We start from the raw sequence: 21160 nt of genomic DNA, 5'->3' as shown, positions 1-21160 counted from the left end.
CAGCAGCTACCACAAGCTGTATACGCAACATGTTTAGTCTGTTTTTGGTGAATGCTTAACTAGGGAGAAAAACTCAGTTCTCCAAAATACAGGTAAGCAGCAGTCTACTCAATATTCTGTAAGGTATACAGAACTACTTACAAATATTTTCACATCTCATTAGATTTAATCCCACTGAATCCTCTTTCAGTGTAATGTCTAAAGTTACCATACAGATATTAAAGCTCTGCAGAAAAATAAAGAGCAGTTTCAAAGTGATCCTTCTTACCTTCAGTTGTTTATATGCTTTGTATGGTAGTTTAATTGTTTTCTGTTAATTGTTAGAATTTCAGCAACGTACAAACTGCAAGTAAGTGACGCCCCCTTCAGAGAATATTTTCTTTACTAATACTACATCATAGTAAATGTAGCATTTTTTAAAACTATGCAATAATATTATTAATTGCTTGGCTGTTAATATATTCTTGATCTTCAAATAATAGGAGATTATTTGAAAGCATTTTCATTATTCCAAGCAGAAGAAAGCTTACTTGTTGAGTATAAGTTTCACTATTCATAATTCAAATATTACAAGTCCAGAACGTGACTGTTGTTCACACATTACACCTGCTGTGTTTTTGATAAGAGTATTCATGTACTCACCAGTATAAAAGTACTATCAGACATGCAAGTTAAAATTTCAATAGTTCTCCCAGTTTTGTAGAAGAAAGTGATTCCAGATGATCAAGTCCTACTTTGCAAGTGAAGGACTGAAGTATAGCTATGTTCAAGATAATCTTTGAAATGCATATTAATTTTACTCAGTAGGAGAGGAGATTTATTTTATTTTGTTATGAATGTATACCTTATAGAATATTGAGTAGACTGCTACTTACCTGTATTTTAGAGAACTGAGTTTTTCTCCCTGGTTAAACGTTCACCAAAAACAGACTAAACATGTTGCGTTATACAGCTTGTGGTAGCTGCTGCATTGTCATAAGATTTTGGTAAGTGCAAAGAAAGAAGATGTAAGCTAGTAAGCGTTATTATAGTTAAAGTAGTGCTGGGTGTTCAAAGACTAGTATCATATTGAAACTTTCATCAAAATATACATTCAATTTGCAATCAAAGCCATTACACATCTTATATCTGAAATCTCTACAGCTAAAGTTTTCTTAATGAGTTTTGAGAAGATTTGTAGCTCAGGTTGAGGTTTTGGATGTAGGTTTGCTTGCTAAGCTGAGTTTTCTTAATTAGTTAGATGTGCACAAACTTTAGATGACTTCAAAATTGTTTTTGTTTTACCCATATGTGCCCTGAGATCGCACAATAAAAAATAAGTAGAGACATTAAAGCAGAAACGTAAACAAGATGCCCAAATTCATTTATTTGCTTTACTGGTTGAAGAATTAATAGTATAGTGAGAGATCCTGAATAGAAGATGGTACAGAAGCCATTGACAAAGCACCTCAGTATGTCTTCATGTATAATGAGTCCGTTCAAGATAGTAGTCCTGTTTCTTGTATAGGCAAATTTGGCATACATTTTCACAGAATAAATTTCTACAGTAAATGAAATGACTTCCCAACTGCTCTGTTTTTGATTGAAGGCTCATTGACTAGGCTTCTGCATCTGCTTTTCTTTAAATAATGGCAAAGGCAATTGGCAGACATCTCATCTACAGAATGGGACATCTGGCAAGTAGCATATATCATGTACTGGATTCATGCATCCACCTGGATTATGAATTAAATCTTGGTGTGGAACTTGAACTTTCAACCAGTCCCCAACTCATTACTCTGCAGCCATCATCCTTCAGCAGCTCCCACTGTGGAAGGTGATGTTTAGGTCAGTCACTTCAGGTGGAAACTTTAACTGCTTCATACATGCAACTGGTCAATCCAGCAGGGTTCAAAGCACACACCTTGTTTACATTCCTGTTGGAAAAGTTAAAAGACATCAAGCAGTGTGCTGTCTTCAACAATACTGCAGATCTAGCTCCACCTGGTTGAGGCCAGATGGGTCCATATATTTCAAGATAGATTTTCTGTTTGTGTCCCAAGCATTCACAATCAGATCCATTGATATGAAACTGGTGTTTTTTTCTGATCATTATCTCTTACTGTTGGCCTGTCACTTCTTGGAAAACCAGAGGAGGAGCATAGAATCGGAATGTGAAACTGTTGACACAGAAAACAAAAAAAGTTCAAAATGAATCACAGTTTTATAACTATGAAACCCTTACTTAAGTCCACATTGCACTGGTGGGAAGCAATCAAGGTCAGCATCAAGAGGTTCTTCATCCTCAAAGGTATCCAGAAAGCTAATGCCTCTAAAATCATCTTCCAATCTACTGTTCGCTCCATGGAGCAAGATGTGAAGGAAATTAGGAAATGTGAAGTTTCCTACAAGAACACAATATGACCTCTTTGATCAACAGCCTGAAAGAAGAAAATGGTTGGGTAACATTGTCACAGTCTGGCATATTGAGAATCAACAAAGCTTTTCATGCTGGATTTTATTACATGAAACCCACAGATAGAATAGCCTCCCAATATTACCTATCCTCTACCTTAGCTAACAGTAAGACAAAAAGGCTAAACAAATCTCTAACTCTGGAAGAGCTGTCATTTTCCTCAAAATGAGTAAAGTACCCAGAAGCTGGTGGTTAACTGATTAAGTTATAATTAATTCTTTGGGACTAGATTGGCCCAAAACTGCTGGAAGTGGATGGGAGCATGCATTTTGCCAGCAACATGTCAGAATCTATTTGGAAAGGCATCATCACCATCACCAAACTAGAAAAGAGAGAAATGGACTGGCAAGTGAGTAAAAACCCACTGTATTATGCATGATGTTTAGTGCATCTTACAGATATTAATTGCAACTGTGAACATAGTTGAGTAATATACAGCATTCGAAGAAACTGATTTGGTTTGCACCTTCATATAATATCAAGTTTTGATTTGTATGTACTTTTATAAACTTTATGAATAAAGTCTTTTAAAAAAAAATCTATTTAGAATTTGTTCGATATCCTCCTCTTTTAAGAATTGAAAGAAATGTACTAAAATTTACATTCAACATGCCATTTAATTTTTATTGAAGTGTTTTTTTTTAATAGTGAATTACTGAATAGATAATTAATGAATAGTGAATCATTAATTGAACAGTTTACACGTGAAATGTTAGCATCAGTAATAGCTGGAATGTAGTATAGAGGGAAATGAAGCACATGGTATAAAATAACTGTCCCTTGACATCTTTTAGTTGGAAAAGGATCACTTTTATAATATTGGAGATTTAGCTTTGAAGTCAATTACTTAAGTCACTAACTTGCTCAATTCTGTATTTTCTTATGATTTTGGAATAATAGTTTACAAGTACATAGCCTCTTTTGGCCAAAATTCTTTCCATTTGTGTAATTTTATGCCTTATTTTGTGGAGGCAATGGCCTAGTGGCATTATTACTGGACTCTTAATCTAGAGACTCAGGTAACGTTCTTGGGACCCAGGTTCAAATCCTGCCAAGGCAGTGATGGAATTTAAATTCAATAAATATCTGGAATTAAGATGATGACAAAGAATTCATTGTCAATTGTTGGAAAAACTCATCTGGTTCACTAATGTCCTTTACCTGGTCTGCCTTACATGTGACTCCAGACCCACAGCAATGTGGTTTACTCTTAACTGCCATCTGGGCAATTAGGGATGGGCAATAATTGCTGCCGAGCCAGTGACTCTCTTATCCTGTGAATGAATTTTAAAAAATGATACCAGAAGATATGAGAATTTGTCTGGGAAGTATGAGAACAATTTTGACCAAATATCAGCCATTTTAAAAAAGTCACATCATTGATAACTGAAATACCTTTTGAACAACATGAAGTAATTTTAGGGAGGATTATCAATGAGAATTAACAGAATTTATGAAGCAAAGCGAAAGAAAAATTTGGATATTTATTACTTAGACTCTGGTGTTAATATAACAATCTTCAAAACTGAGCTATTAGAGATGCAAACAGTCCTGACAGACTTGAGAAATTTATGAATCAAGAATTGTATATGTTGAATAAGCATGTGGACATGGAGCATTCTGACTTGCGACCTCTGGGTGCAGATTGCCAGAGGTAGTCAAATGTGAGTACCGAAGCTCACTGCAGTTTTGTTAGCCTTCAGTCTACAGTGATTACAGGTAAGGGAAATTTCCGTGGTAGTGGTTTTGAATAATGTGTAGGAATGTATAGTAGTTGTAATCTGTAATATTGTGGTTTTGTCTTACAACAAAAACGTTTATTATTTATTATTTTTGCACTGATTATTTGACATCCACATGTTTATGTCAATAGATATTTAATGTTGATTTTAAATCACTTCTAATATGATGCAAACAAAATACGAGTGAAGTGAAAAGAATTTATCTAATAAATATGTTGTTCAGTTCTTGCATTTTGTTTGTTCATATCATGCCAATATTTTTATGAATAATTTTGTGATCTGTTTAATAATATGCAGTAAATCTCAACATACTTAGAAAATCCAAATCCAAAAATGTTTAAGTACTGAAACTTCTAAAGAGATGACTAAAAGAAACAAAATTGGATATATGGAAATACAAACTGAAAATAAATAAAAGCTTGTAGCACATTGCCATCTCTCAGCTGTTTATCAAAATGTACACATGAAATATTTTTCATTACTAATAAGCATAACTGGAATAGAATTCCACTGTCATTTATAGTTAAAATTAGGAAAATTATGACATTGAAAATTCATAAATTAAGTTTATATTATTACTATTGTAAATACAGTCCAGTCCAGTCCAACTCAATAATTGTGGAGAAGAGAAATGATGTTGTGACCACAGCCATTTGTTATTCAATGCTGTGGTCTATCATTCTAACTATCTCATTGTAAAGTACAAGCTAACAATGGAAAAAAGCGATATATCAATCATTCCCATGGTTTTTAGAATTAGATTTATGACACTACTAACGACCAACTGCATGACTATCTGAAAAACATGCATTTCGTAATTGCGTTTCAGACATTAGTATTAGTTTGTTTCTAAGCAGAGACACCAAATCTTCTGAGGTAGAACCAAAAAGAGTACAGTCAATAATCTAACACAAGTTTATTTTAAATGTTTGTTATATACTTGTACTTCTGTGTAAATCTGTTTCTACAGTTGGAAAACGTCTGTATTCTTAACTGCAGGGTTTGTTCTATGCTGTAAAGGAATTTCTATGGATGAATTGCATGTTAAAGTGTGATATTTCATAGTCTTCACTTAGGAGTCTTTCTCTGAAATGCAGGCATAGCCGTAATGGGTTCAGAAGTGTGTTGTCTGTTTTTGATGGTTTAAAAAACAGCTTTCATCTGGAGTATTTGCTCTGCCAACATTGATATTAGCTTTATGAAAATAAAACTGCTACCCGATAATATAAAGCTCTATTCTATTTGCATTTCATTACTGTTGAGTGAACAGTAAATGGGTGTGTGGGCTACCTACTGTGAAAGAAGCACACACAAAATTAATGTCATTCATCAAAGATTTCTTTATATACAGTATTCAGTATTTACACACAATGTTCAACCAGACCTTAGTGCTATACTGAGTGCCTCCTAGGGAATACAAGAATCCATGATAGCAGTTTTAATATTTCTTTAAATACCAGCTACAAAAATAGCAATGAATGAACTCCAAGTTATGAAAATGCCAATTGAAAGAAAACTGTTCTTAAGAAAACAAGTTTTAGTGGGGCTCTTTCAATGGCATCAGAGAAAGGAAGCAAAGTTTTAAAATCCTAAGCCAATTTAACTTTGTAAAGCAATTATTACTCTCCGATTTGCCACAAAATCAACCTTGAGAGATGTAATCGCAATTTGAAATTTGAGGTACTGGCAACATTTCAGAGATCTTAGGTAGAGATAAGACAAAAATACTACATGTTTTGTCTTATTGTGAGCTTTTAACTTAGTCATTTAAATTGAATTTAACCGCGTGGATTAAATCATGTGGAAGAGCCGGTGTTGGGCTGGGGTGGACAAAGTTAAAAATCACACAACGTCAGGTTATAGGAAGCACTAGCTTTCAGAGCGCTGCTCCTTCATCAGGTAGCTGTCCAAGCATACCAATCAGGCCACAGCATAATTGCAACTGCTACAAGGAAAGTTGAGAATTTGATAAGCAACTTTAAATCACATTTTAATGGCTCTGAAGAGGACTTAGAACTGTCCTGTCAGCCTTCGATTAAACCTTTAACATTTAGCTCACTTTTGAACTTCAGTAAGACTTTTCTGCACATCATCATATGCACAGTTTAACCACATTGTTAAGATATCAGTGCCCTTGTGCTTGTTGTTAAAAAATCATCTGGATTGTAATCGACTGGCATTATTAGTGCTCATTTGTGTTTTATGAGATGCACAGACAAATCTAAATAATACTTTTTGTACAATCAAGGAAACAAATAAATTATATAAAAATACTCACAAGCAACTTGAAAAACATTGTTACTTTTGAAAAATTGCTTCATGTAGTTTACGTCAATTAATTCAGATTTTAAAAAAAAGACCACAAATGTCAGAAATCTGAAACAAAAACTGAAAATGCTGGAAATTCTCAGCCAGTCTGGCAACACCTAGCGAGGGAGCAACAGATGAGTCATTGACCTGAGATACTAACTTGCTTAGTCTAGATAAGACACATCCAGAAATAACTTTAAGATGGCATCACTCATAAGAAGTATTTCTCATAAGAAGTAATAGTAACAGATTTGGTTTAGGAGAAACACATTTGTCAACATTCATAATTATTGGAATCAGCTTTCTGTAATTTTCTTTGCCTTAAATTGAAACTTCTATCTTTGATTTTTAAGACTATTGCGAGAGAAAATGTTTGATTATATATTCAGGTGATGTATGTGATCATTTTAAGAATTTGGAAAAAATGTGCCCTTTAAAGAAGTAGCTGATGAAACCAGGAAAAATGTCTGAGATTCTTGAAGATTGGTAGCAAGCAATATTGAACAATGCTGGCATTTTCAGGTAATGCACACATACTCTCTTGCTGCTCAATTAATTAACAAACTAATTGTCTGTACCAGCAGATCTGATTAATTTTGCTTTGCAAAGTGATGACTGGAATTTCTAGAATGAATGGAACCTTACAGCAGTCAGATGAATCAATAAACAATCATTCATATTTTTTCCTTCCTTTTAACACTGGACCTTTATTTCCCATGGACCTTGTCCGAGTACACTAGACCCCAAGATAAAAATGAGGAATGCACTGCAGGACTTAAATATTTCTAATTGCTGAAGGTTTGACAGGTTGGAATTTGGTGCTATTTCTGCAGTGAATCTGTGAGCCTGCACTAACTTCTTTGTTCTGGGTTCTGTATGAATGATTTCCTAATATAATTTTAGTCTTTGCAAACCCTTATATTTACTTCAGCTTGATGCATATTTCTGCTTGTTGACCTTAATTGCCGCATCAAGCAGAACTGGTAGCTGTGGCATGCACTAAATGGTTTCACAGTTAACTGAATGCCAGCATGATTAACGGAAGTTTTAACAGTTGGCTTTGAAATGACACTCGCAATACTGTGCTATTTTTCACAGCCGAGCCAAAGTTTGGCTGGCGGAAGTATCCGCTGGCAAATCAACTTGGTATTTCACCAGCCCAGCAATGGCATAGTTACTTCAAGCATTTAGTAAATGCCTTTGGAGCTTTAATTTGGATGTAAATACATTTTGTTGCTCTAACTCTTTCATTACATTAAAATTGTGCTACAGACAAATTCTTGCTCATATGTTTTACCACTTTGTTGAAGATGTGCAACAGTATTGCTCATAAAATGCTTAGCTGTTTTTAAAATCTTTGCAAGTATATTAATTTCATTAATTTATTGTGTACAAAGATAGTTCACACATTTTATAGTATGGTTGATCAGGTGAGTAGTAAAAATTGAGCTAATATTGTTTCAGTTCTGAATTGCATTCATTGAAGACAAATGGCTGACTTGCTGAAGTATTTTACTTGCTGAAGTATTTTTGAAGAGGCAGCTGAGAGGGCTTATGGTGATAATGTTAGTGATAATGTACATGGACTTGCAAAAATGCCACATGATAGACTTGTATGCAAAGTTATAGCTCATGGAATTAAAAGAACGCTGATCTAAAGTTTCCTACATGATAGTAAAAAGGTCAAATTCAATGGAAGTTTTTTGGACTTGATGAATGTTTGTAGTGGACTCATGGAATCACGTATAGCACAGAAGATGATCATTCAGTCCTCTGTATCCATGCTGACTCCTTATGGAGAATTCATTTAGTTTTATTCTATCCTTCAATTGTTGTGGTCCTAAAAGTTTATTTCCTTAAAGTGTTCATCCAAAATCCTTTTGGAGCCATTGATTATTTCTACTTTCACTACACTTGAAGGCATTGAGAGCCATATTATTACCTCTGTTATGATTCTGGACTAGGCTGATAAATGTATGTCTGAACAAGGACCAGTCTCACTAATGTCAGAAGTAGATGTAGTATGAGATCCAAGGGACTTACTAAGAGGATAAGTCCACAACGTTCTATTATCGGAACAAACAACAATAGCGTTTATTGGAAACAAAAACAGAAGTTGCTGGAAAACCTCAGCAGATCTGGCAGCATCTGTAAAGAAACATCAAAGTTAATGTTTTGAGTCCAGTGACTCTTTCTCAGAACTGATGGTAGCTCAGAAAATGTCAGTTTATATGCAGAAGAAAAGGTGGGGGAAGTGGGTAAGGAGTAAACAATAGGTGGGGATAGAGACCAAAGAGAGAGAACAGCTGGACAGACAAAGGAGTTGATAATGATCTGACTGGGTGGGTAAATAGCTATTAATGGAGACTGTGGCTAAAAATAGATAGTGTGTAATGGCAGACTATGTGATAACAATGCCTGGTGTGTGTGGTAGGAATTTAATTCCCCCAACTCAAGCAAAATGCCACCACCAGACACACATTTCCCTCCCGTCCCTTATCTGACTTCTGCAGGGACCATTCCCTCCTGGACCCCTGGTCCACTCTTCCTTCACTCCCAACACCCCTATGGCACCTTGCCCTGCAACCGCTGAAGGTATAACCCCGGCCCATTTAACTCTTCCATGGGGGAGTGCAGAAGATGGGTCGGACCCAGTTGAGGGCCCTGTCTACAACTGTGCTGGGGAATCCTCAGTTGAGGGAGAAGGTGGACATTTTGGAGGCTCCATTGTCGAAGTGGCCTCATTGGAACTTATGCGATGGAGATGGATATATAAATCCACTGTCTCCCACTACTATCTGGACTGTATATCCTCACACCCTGATTCCTGTAAAGAGTCCATTCCATTCTCCCAGTTCCTCCATCTCCATTGCATATGTTCCAATGAGTCCACCTTCAAGAAGGGAGCCTCAAAAATGTCCACCTTCTTCCTCAACCGAGGATTCCACAGCACTATTATCAACAGGGCCCTCAAAAGGATCCTACCTGTCTCCCACATGTCTGCCATCAACCCCGCTCTTCCCTCCTGCAACAGCAATAGGGTTGCTTTTGTCCTTACCTACCATTCCACCAGCATCTACATTCAGAAGATCATCAGCCGCCATTTCCCCTAACTCCAGCGAAATGCCACCACCAGACACACATTTCCCTCCCGTCCCTTATCTGACTTCTGCAGGGACTATTCCCTCCTGGACCCCTGGTCTACTCTTCCTTCACTCCCAACAACCCCTATGGCACCTTGCCCTGCAACCACTGAAGGTGTAACTCCGGCCCATTTAACTCTTCCATCCTCAGTACCAAGGGTCCAAACACATCTTCCAAATGAAGCAGCACTTTACTTGCGCTTCTCACTATCTAGTCTAGTACCTTTGCTCCTCACAATGTGGTCTCTTCTACATTAAGAAACTAAGCGTAGACTGGGAGACTGGGAGACTACTTTGCACATAATCTATATTCTGCCCGCAAAAACATATCCTGAGCTTCCAGTTGCCTGCCACTTTAACACACTGCTCTGTTCCCTGGCCACCATTTCTGTCTCAGGCTTGCTGCAGTGCTCTAGCAAAGCTCAGTGCAAGCTGGAAGAACAACACCTCATTTTCCACTTGGGGACCTTGCACCCCTCTGGACTCAATATCGAATTCAATAGTTTTAGGGTCTGAACTCCCACATGTCCTAGCCCCTACCACACACACCAAACACTATTATCACATAGACTGCCATTACCCAGCGGGATCATTATCAACTCCTTTGTGTGTTCAACATTTCTTCTCTCTCTTTGGGCTCTATACCGACCTACCGTTTATTCATTTACCGCCTTCCCCCACCCTATCTTTTGCATATAAACTGACATGTTCCTAACTATCATCAGTTCTGAGAAAGGGTCACCAGACCCAAAATGTTAACTTAGATTTTTTATCACAGATGCTGCCGGACCTGCTGCGCTTTTCCAGCAACCTCTGTTTTTGTTCCTGATTTACAGCTTCTGCAATTCTTTTGACTTTTAATAAACGTTATTAGACAACATTCAAGCATTGATACCATTTGCAATAAATATACAATTTATTTCTAATACCTAGAATTAACATGGGGTAAATATGGTCCAACCCCCCCACGACACACACAAACACACACAGACACAGTCACACGTCAAACAGTGAATGCACTCAAGACTGATCCCACTTTTTATCAGCAATTCCTTGCAGGTGCTATTGACTTGGTTGGACATTAAATGTCACAAGGGATAATAATTCTTCATTTTAGCTGATCAGGCTTTGAAACTCCTTCTCAAGAGCCACTCCTTCATTGACCGCCTCAAAGGCTGTTTCTTTTCTGGTCTCTCACCCTCCCTTCCTGCGTCTCTCCTCTCCTGCATTTTGAAACTGCATTCCAGTAATCAGTCACAAGCATAACTTGGCATAACTCTAGCTCTTAAGTGACAGCTAGCTTCACCAAGCTTGACCTAGGCTTTCCCTCAATGCTAATCCTGCTTAGTTGCTGAATGTTTAACTTTTCAATTCCCACGTTCCGAACTGCGCTAAAGTAATAAATGTTCACAGGTTTCTTCCAAGCCCCCTCTTCCCATGGCTTCCCCCAGCACAGAGCCAGTGACCTCCCTTCTTTCTCGTGGGCAGATAACTGCCAAGAACATCTTCCTGCATTTTAACAGCACAGAGCCATTCACTGCTTTTGACTCCTCACTGAGTCTCCTACATAGAATCTGGGAGCCTTTATCTATTTGTTTGTGTTTTTCTCTCTCTCACTCACTGCCTGTAACCTTTGAACCTTTCTCTTCAGTGACCCCTGAATTGTCCTGAGTGACTTATTGAAAACCTTATATTGAGCCCTTCCCCATTGTGGTCAGAATTGAATGTTGCCACCTAGCAACTCTTGGAACTATCTGTTCTGTAAACATTACCAACCGTGAATTGCTGGTTTGCTCAGTACAAACAAATGAATACAGATGAAGGATTATATTCAAATAGGTTCTTCCTCACATACTTCTGTATCACTTACTCAAAATCATAAATCAGGGTCTCTCACTTGACCTGAGAAGAGTTTTCTAATTCTGTCTCATTTAAGCCTGTCATAATATTGCACATGAAATCTCCATTCAACTCCTTTGTGCTGAACAATTTCAGTCTTGCAATCTAACCTTGTAACTGAGCATCACTCCACCAATCCTTCAAACAACTGTGGTGATCTGACTCCCCCTCAATAGGGTTGAAAGTTGAAATCGGGGTTGAAACTCACGTTCTTCCTGATGTATATTTTAAGTATTTGCCTTGGTGTGCAGGGAACAATTTCAAATCTTGTGGATGATATGAAACTTGAAAGCATTGTGACCATGAGTCAGACAGAGTAGAACTTTTTAATAAGTTCAAACGTATTTGTGGAATGGGTAGACAATTGACAAATGAAATTAAATGCAAAGAAGTGTGAAGTGATCTATTTTGGCAAGAATGATGTGAAGAGAATATAAACGAAAAAGTACAAATTAGAAAGAGTTTCAGGAAAGAATTCAGAAACAGAGGTACCTGGACATGGTGAAGCTGATGTTTCTTTGATTTGTGACTTTTAGTTTTAAGTTTGAGTTTGGTTTATTGTTTTCACACGTACCGAGATACAGTGAAAAGCGTTGTTTTATATGCTATACAGGCAGATTGTACCATACAATGTGCATTAGGGTAGCAGAACAGGCAGAATATAGTTTTCCAACCACACACAAGATGCAGAGAGAGATCAGAATGAACATTTGAGAAGTCTGTTCAAAAGTCTGCCACAGCAGGGAAGAAGCTGTTCTTGAATCTGTTCATACGTATATTCAAACTTTTATATCTTCTGTTCAATGGAAGCACATAAAGGAGAGTATAACTAGGGTGGGAGGGGTCTTTGATTCGGCTAAAATGAGAAAAGAACTATTTTAAAAGCAAGGATTGCTGCATTGTTTGAAAGCAAGTACTTTGATGCTCATTGTGAACACTGTATATCTGTGGATTGCAGCAGTGTTTGCAGACAAAATAGAGCCAGGGATTGTGTACCAATGGAGCTTTGGTTGGCAAAAGAATCCGATTGGTTTGTGGACCAGTAACCAGTTAAGATGACAAAGGCTGCCAACAACCAAGTAATCGTTTCTCAGGTAACTGAATAGCTTTGAGCCGGCAACAACATACAAACAAGCCATCAGGTCTCCACCAGCCATGGAACTCTATCTCTTCTGTGCAGTAAGCCATGGTAAACCTGAAGAAATGCTGTTTATGTTTCCATCATTAGTTGTTTTAAGCAGTGACTGTGTGTGTGTGTGTGTGTGTGTGTGTGTGTGGTAGTGGGATTTGATTTCCAGAGTGCTGCTTCTGGGTGAGGCATGAAAATGTATATGTATATAAATTTATCAAAGGTTGGCGGAATGTTGAGATAGTGGCTAATAAACGCAACCGTATTTATTATAAAGCAATTAGCATAGAGCTCAAAGCCAGAAGGTTCTGTTAAACTTGTTTAATACATTTGTTCTGCTTCAACTGGTGTATTGTATCCCATTCTGTCTGCTGTATATGAGGAAATATTTGAAGGCATTGGAGAGAATGCAGAAAAGATTCATAAGAATGGTTTCAGGGATAAACTTCAGTTATGAACTTAAAAATCACACAACACCACAATATAGTCCTACAGTTTATTTGGAAGCACTAGCTTTCAGATTGCTGCTCCTTCATCAGGTAGCTGTGGAGCAGGATCATAAGACACAGAATTTATAGCAAAAGATCACTCATGCAACTGAAATGATATATTGAACAAATCTAGATTGCTGTTAAGTCTTTCATCTTTTAAAATGGGTTGCAGGTTTCAGTTCAATAATATGTAAATCCCAGAACTTCTTTTAAGTGACAGTCTCAAGATATCTTAAGGTTTTATTAAAAAATGTGACATCTCAGCTCAGTGACAACGCATTAAAGATGTGAGGTTACAATCTGGCTGTATTCCAATCTTGAGTTGGACTGATTCTATTTCCAAAGTAGAAATTTATAAAATATTACATGGATTGACTGCCTGCATTGACTGCCTGCAGATTGTGCACTTTTTGAGCAAAATAGAATGTATCTGTACATATAATTAGGCAAATGCAAATTCACCCCATCGACTTATATGTGTGTGTGCATGCATGAGAGAGTGTGTAAGTGTGCGCGTGTGAATGTGAATATGCATCAGAGAGTGTGTGTTTGCATGTGTGCATGCATGCTTAAGTATGTGTGTGAGTGGGATCGAGTATAAACCTGTGAGAGGGTGTGTGCATGCGTTTGTGCACCTGTATGTGTGTGTGTGTGAGAGAGAGAGAGAACATGTGCATGAAAGAGGATCTGTGTGAGTGTGTGAATATGTAAGAACATGTGAGTATGTGTGCATGAGAGTGTATAGTGTAGTGGGGTCACCTGTAGTGTGACATGAACCCAAGGTCTTGGTTGAGGCCATCCTCATGGATACCGGACTTGGCTGTTAGCCTCTCCTTGGCCACTTTGCGTTGTCATGTATCCCGAAGTCCGCCGAGGAGGATGGTCACCCGAAGATCCAAAGATGAGTGTCCCTGACGGCTGAAGAGTTCACTGACTTGGAGGGAACACCCTGTCTGGTGATTGTTGTGCAATTCTCTCTCTCTTGGACACACACACACACACACACACTCTTACATACTCACTTACATACTCACACACTAGCGCAGACCTTATTTCATACACACGCTCTCTCTTATACACACACATACACCCTCCACACTCGCACCCATGCACACACCCTCTCTCAGATTTATACTCCATCACACTCACACACACACACACACTTTACCAAGCATGCACATATGCAAAAACACACACTCTCTCATGTGCACTCATACATGCACACACTGGTGTGCATTCACTCACACTCTCTCTCATGCACACATGCACATACACACCCAGACATATATAAGTCTATAGGGTGAACTTGCATTTGCAGAATTATATTTGCAGATACATTTTATTTTGCACAAAAAATGCACAATCTGTAGGCAATCAATGCAGGCAGTCAATCCATGTAACACTTTATAAATTCCTATTTTGTAAATAGAACCAGTCTGACTCAAGATTAGGATACAGACAGATTCTAACTGGCACCTTTAACGCATTGTCTGAGCTGAGATGTCACTTTTTTTTAATAAAACCTTAAGTTATCACGAAAATGTGACTTAAAAGAAGTTCTGGGATTTACATTTTACTGAACTGAAACCTGCAACCCATTCTAAAAGATGAAAGACTTAACAGCAATCTAGGTTTGTTCAATATATCATTTCAGTTGCATGGCACTGTAATATTTGGCCGTAAATTCTATGTCTTATGATCCTGCTCCACAGCTACCTGATGAAGGAGCAGCACTCCAAAAGCTAGTGCTTCCAAACAAGCCTGTTGGACTATATCTTAGTGTTGTGTGATTTTTAACTCTGTCCACCTGAGTCCAACACTGGCTCCTCCTCATTCAGTTATGAAGCTGGATAAGTTGCAGCAATTTTCAGTGGATAAGAGAAGGCTGACAGCTGATTTGGTAGAAGTGTTCAAAATCATGGAAGAGTAGACAGGACATAGGCTGTTCCTGCTCATGTAGGAACCGAGAGTAAGAGGGCATTGTTTTAAGACAATTGGTATAAGAAGCAAGGTGGCACGAGGAAACACATTTATACACATTTAGCATATGAGGATCTGGAATGCAATACCAGAAAGTGTGTTGGACAATGTTCCCTGAAAAATATCATTTGGTGTGTGGACCTCCAAGGTCCATATCTGACAGTGACTTCCAGAAGTGGAAGCCAACGCAAGGAAATGCACAGCATTCCAAAGGGAATTGAATGGTTATCTAAAATTGAAGAACATGCAGTGTCACTGGGAGAAGATGGTAAAATTTGTTCAGTCAGCCAGCCAATATAGACAAGGTATGTTGAAATGCACTTCCTGTGTTGCAATAGTTCTGAAAGAATTGCAAAGTGGTTTGCAGTTGTAAGGTTTGCAAAATGGCGGCAGAGTAACAGGACTGAGTGCAGGTTCTTTTCTGGGGCCCATCTGCTCCCATCTGTTTCCATTCTTTGTTTTACTTTTGCTTCGGTTCTTTATTTTCCTTTCCTTTTAGTTTCTTCTCTCTGTGGTGGGTTGGTCATTAATAGGAGCAGTCGGCATGCAGGATGTGACTTATAGTGACAGGGGGCCATTGGGCAGCGAGTGCATTCTCCTGCCATTCAGGGCCAGTGACAGTGAGTGCATTCTCTTGCCATTCAGGGCCAGTGGCAGCGAGTGCATTCTCCTGGTGGTTTGGGGCTGGTGGCAGCAGCAGCAAAGTTCCTGCAGTGACCAGGGAAATGGCGCCAACAGCCACCGACTCTTCAAGATGGCAGTGCCAGCAAGGGGGCATCTGTAGCCCAAGCAGGACTTGTGGTGCAGCGGCAGCCTGGCCTGACAGCAGAGCCGGGGACTGTTGGTTGTGGGGCAAATGTGGGTTGAGCGACGTCAGCGAAGTGGGCTTGGTGGTGAAGAAATGGTTCCTCGTACATTGGCTGATCCAGTACAGGTGGCAGCAAGACAGTGAAAGTCTCCCTTGCTGGTCTGGACTGGGTCAGAAAGACTGATATTCTGAACTTTATACTTGTTTATTTTTCTCATGTATTCTTATGACCTATAATGCTGGACTAGTTATTTCTTCACATTTAATTTCATACTTTTTTATTTTATCTGGACCTGGGTACCTTTGTACCTAAGATGGTGCTGTAATGCAGTGACTGTAAAGCTTTCACTGTATTCATTTGAACAAATGTGACAATAAAGTCGATTCAATTCAATATTCAAAATCACATTTAGGGACTTGCCAGGATAATCAATGTCTAAGCAACTATTTTAAAGATGGATTTAAAACAGAAACCAAGGATCAAGAACGTGAGAAATTTTAAACTTGAAAGAGATTGCACCATTTGATTACTGCATTTAGTATTATATGTAAAAACAGTTTTTATGGATCTTTCAGTTCTTTGAGTTTCTTAGATTGTTTGCATAAGGATGTGTAAAACATGTTTTCTAATTTTCTGGAATCAAAAAAAACCCTTACCCATCCAATCTGTCAGAAGATTAGGATTGTAAAACCTCACAGTATCACAGTTCTACATATGTCATCTGACCTTCAAGAGCATTTCTGTCTCTTGCATAAATTTGTAAAGTTAAAAATCATACAACACCCAGGTTTTGGTCCAAGAGGTTTATTTCGGAGTTCAAGCTTTTGGAGTGCTGCTCCTTCGTCAGGTGCCTGATGAAGGATCAGTGCTCTGAAAGCTTGTACTTCCAAATAAACCCGTTGGACTATAATCTGGTGTTGTGTAATTTTTAACTTTGACCACCTCAATCCAACACTGGCACGTCCACATCATAAATTTGTAACGCCAACACTGTGGGATAAGGCACTTGTTACAGTGAAGAAGGGGTCTGTTTGAACTCAGAATTCAGTTTAAATGGTCCTGTCCAGTTTGGATTTCCTACCTGAAGTCCTATCTGTACACCTTTTCCCACCAACAAAAAATGGGATCCATCAGAGATGGGAGCAGGACTCTTTGTCTGCCATTTTTAAAGGTAAGCAGAGTCTCCATAAAAATCCATTGGAAGATGATAACATTTAAATGAATCCATATAACAAAAATCAATATAAATAACCTTTGAAACTCTATTGGATGCTTAACTGGCTGCCTTCCAGACTCTAGGCTTCGTCTTGAAGATAGGAGAGGGGCTTTCAAGCATCACTCATTTCCTGTGGTTTGTCCTCTGCTAATACATCATGAGACAGATGGAAATGGAATAATTGGTAGGACACTGGAATATGGGCTGAAGCCAAACATGCTGGTTAAAATATTCCCATTTTTTTGGACTAAACTGAGGCTTATCCAGGACTGAATGTGTGATGAATCTGTCCACAAAGGGAGTAGAAGACTAAACAGGGAAATGCAGGCAGGTAGATCTTGGTGACATTAGTACATGTACTGATAGTAACCACAAGTGCGCAGATGAACTCACCAAGGAATAGTATGCAAATGTAGAAGCATATGTGGGCAAGGATTGATGCTCAGGAACCCTGGAAAGAATTGTCTGGGATGAAAAGCAAAACAATTGCTGGAGACACTATGGCTGCAGCTGGAAAGGTACACAATGAACACCATCCCAACAAGCTGAACACCAAAAGAAAATGCTAGAGTAAGATGATGTGACCAGTTATGTTAACTGGTGTAGAGAAGCTGAGCATGACAAAGAGCAATAATTCATGCTAGTTACAGAAAATTTCAATGATATCTTTGGTTAGGGCCTTGGAAGTGTTGTGGTAATAACTTGAAGCGATACAAAGAGAAATGAGCAATGATCTCAGAAATATATGTTCAGGACCTTTGGGGATGGTTGGTGATGGACCAATAATTAAAAACTACTGTGATGTTGAGTGTGTTTTACTGAGAAGTGAATGATGAATTACCTGGTGCAATGAATATAGGAAGGAAAATTGGGTTGGTTCCTTTACTTACATATGTGAACTCTGATCAACCAGATTTTCCAATGTTTTCTGTGGCCAGGTATCCAGTATGCCTGGGAACAGAATCAGTAAGATCTTACTTTTTAAGTCAGTGGACACTGTGCTAAAGCTTTAGGTCTCATCAGGTTGCACTATAGCCAGTATTTGTCACTCAAATTGTGAGAGACATTCAATTACGAAAATTGATCACTTGTATAAAATTGTCTGAGATATAAAGAAAGATTTGGACTTGGGTATTTTAATTGGAAAGTGAGAGCTAAATCTTATGCTTTTGGGCTAAGACCAAGTGCACCAGGTTTTTAGTGGGGTTTTTCCCTGCAATATCTGGTGAGTTCTCTCACATATTTTACCAACCTCGCCAGTTAATTGTCTCCCACACCTCTATGGCATCTCTTACACCCTATTCTAAGCCCATCTTACCACATGTCATTCCCAGAATGACTTGCTGTTTCAGTGGTTATCCCAAAATGCATCTCCATTCCTTGTATCAACGCCATTTTTAAAAACCCATCATGTACCTGGACAAACGCTGTCAGTCCAGAGCTGCCCTGCACAATTCCTGACAATTACCCCAGTCAAGACAGGCAGTGAAAATCAATGCCCCATTATGTAGGCAGGGACCTCAAGGTTCTCTTCCCCTCCCCACCCCAGGACCAGAAGTGGCGACTATAATACCAGGCAATACCAGCCTAGTTTGAGGTTGCCACCCAGCAATAGCAGCCAACTTGAGGAATGTACAGCACAGGAGGAAGGACATCAATGACTACTCCACTCTGCCAGCACAAGTGGACTCACCTTTTTGCCAGTATCTCTGAGTGCACAGTGTCCTTGCTGCAGCATTGCATTGATAGTGGTAGGTAGAGTCCAAGTTATAACATTGAAGTGCAGAAACGTCCTCTATGTGGATCAGATATCATAGATCTCATAGAATCCCTACAGTGTGGAAATAGGCCCTTCGGCCCAACATGTCCACACTGACCTTCTGAAGATGTTGGTACAATACCTCTTTTACTGTACCAACATCCCAATAAGGCTCATGCTCTAACACTATTGCTATTGCTTGCAACATCTTAATTCACTGTTGTCACCCACGCAAAACTCCGATACCACTAAGTCTGCATTTCTTCTGCATTGCCTGTCCACTTACGCAGTATACCATCCCACCAGTACTGAAAGTAACTGCTGTGCAACCCACTTTCATTTTCCTGATACCTGCATCTCTCTCATTCCAGCAGGAAAACAACACACAATAGGGCAGAAAGAATCAAGACTGCTGGATATTTCCTGATATTCAGCTCCTCAACCCTTATATGGAGAACATGATCTGACAACCCCATTTGGCTGTCTGACTGATTTCAAGTCCCAAGACAGGAATTAAGGCATTCTTGACTTATTGTGCCAGGATCCCTGAGAGAAAGCTATCCCCATTGACCTAACCCTGCTGATAATTACGACAAGCTTCTTCCTTTTGTGTCTATGCTAAACAGCAACACTGAAGTAATTTGAGCCTGGTACCTTGGTTGAGGTGGCAAAGTGCGCAAAAATGAAGCAAGACAATGTAAGGTTGGGGTGCTGTGAGCATCCAGATAGGCTCAGAGTGAGTTAACATAGTGACAGAGAGCAAACAGACAAAATACAGCCTGGTCCACTTCTTGAGCTGGGTGTGTGTGTCTCTGAGTGCACAGTGTCCTTGCTGCAGCATTGCATTGATAGTGGTAGGTAGAGTCCAAGTTATAACATTGAAGTACAGAAACGTCCTCTATGTGGATCAGATATCATAAATCTCATAGAATCCCTACAGTGTGGAAACAGGCCCTTCGGCCCAACAGGTCCACACTGACCTTCTGAAGAGTAACCCACCCAGACCTATTGCCCTACCCTATTGCTCTACATTTACTCCTGACTAATGCACCTAACCTACACATCCCTGAACACTATGGGAAATTTAGCGGCACAAAGGTTGATAGAAGTTGGTACATATCGGCTGTCAGTGTTTGTGGATGTGGGGTGCATCTGGCTAGCGCCAATGGAGCATGCCCCAAGATCTTGATGTCCAGCATCCAATATGGAGGTTGGTCAGAGCAACCGGCTACCTAACTCCCCAGGTAACTATTCTGGTTCCATGTTGAAGTTGTTCTTTGGCAAATGTGGTAAAATAGAAAGCTGAGTAATAATGAGATGAGGTGTCAGTGAGGTGTTGAATAAGCAATAATCCTGCTTAATTGGCAATGTGTTACTGCCTAGCAAGAAACCATGCCCCTTGCTATACCTCTGCGTCAGAAACCTGGGTTCATGTCCCACCTGCTCCAGAGGTGTGACACATAAATTTGAACAGATTAAGAATATTTAAAAGATGGTCCAAATTGCTCCCTATGTGAAGCTGGGCCTTGCCATAGTTGACATTGCTCAAACCCCTATCAGATTCTGCCCAAAGCACTTGATACATGACACAACAAAGTAATGAAGGATAATGTAAGTAATACATTCAGAACCTTACATTGCTGGGGTGAGAATGTATATTGAAGTTAATGAAAGGAAGTTTGAATAGTTATATTAGCGAGTTCCTCACAAAAATTGATTGGTACATGGAATGGACACTTCAATAGAGTTGTGGAAGTGAAAACCCTTCTTCAATGCAATTAGATGAGCAGTTGGATGGGAGTTTAGTCTCCTCCCAGATAAAAGAATTAAGTTGGACTGATTTGCTTTCCTAATCTGTAATTATCTTATGAACCTTTATCTAATTTGTTTTGATCATTTGAAAGTTTTCATCATTGGTGCATTTAAACCTGATTCTGATTTTCTTCAGCTACTTATCTCCAGTCCTAATTGCATCCTCCTGAACACTGCCTCTGATTTAAGTACTTGACCTGAAAAGAAAATTAAGTAAAAGGCTTTAAACTTTTACATAAATGTGTTATAATATTTTTCCCCAAGAATAGCACATTCACAGTGCAGTCTTTGATATACCAGTGCTCTTTTGCAAAGTTTAAATTTGTGAATGTTGCAGTGATTGTAACAAGGTCAGCCAGCTGGACCTCATAGAATAGAGTTCCCTGATTGGACCAGATTAATGACCCCAATCAAG

General features: G+C 38.9%; 1 protein-coding gene across 5 annotated transcripts in view; it reads left to right on the top strand.

Annotated features, from left to right (window-relative positions):
* Positions 1-21160, top strand: part of znf469 (zinc finger protein 469) — a 345185-nt gene that overhangs the window by 279474 nt on the left and 44551 nt on the right. The window contains exon 1 of one of the 5 annotated variants that reach the window (XM_072596114.1): positions 4122-4174. The exons of the other annotated variants lie outside the window; for them this stretch is intronic. The gene's annotated coding sequence lies outside the window, so the exon portion shown is untranslated. Of the gene's footprint in view, positions 1-4121; positions 4175-21160 lie in introns of those variants that run through there. 5 annotated transcript variants of the gene reach the window in all.

Source organism: Chiloscyllium punctatum, chromosome 26 (genome assembly GCF_047496795.1).
Source record: "Chiloscyllium punctatum isolate Juve2018m chromosome 26, sChiPun1.3, whole genome shotgun sequence".
Classification (NCBI taxonomy): Eukaryota; Metazoa; Chordata; class Chondrichthyes; order Orectolobiformes; family Hemiscylliidae; genus Chiloscyllium; species Chiloscyllium punctatum.
Note: the sequence above shows the minus strand (reverse complement) of the source record. Positions and strands in the feature narration are given on the sequence as shown.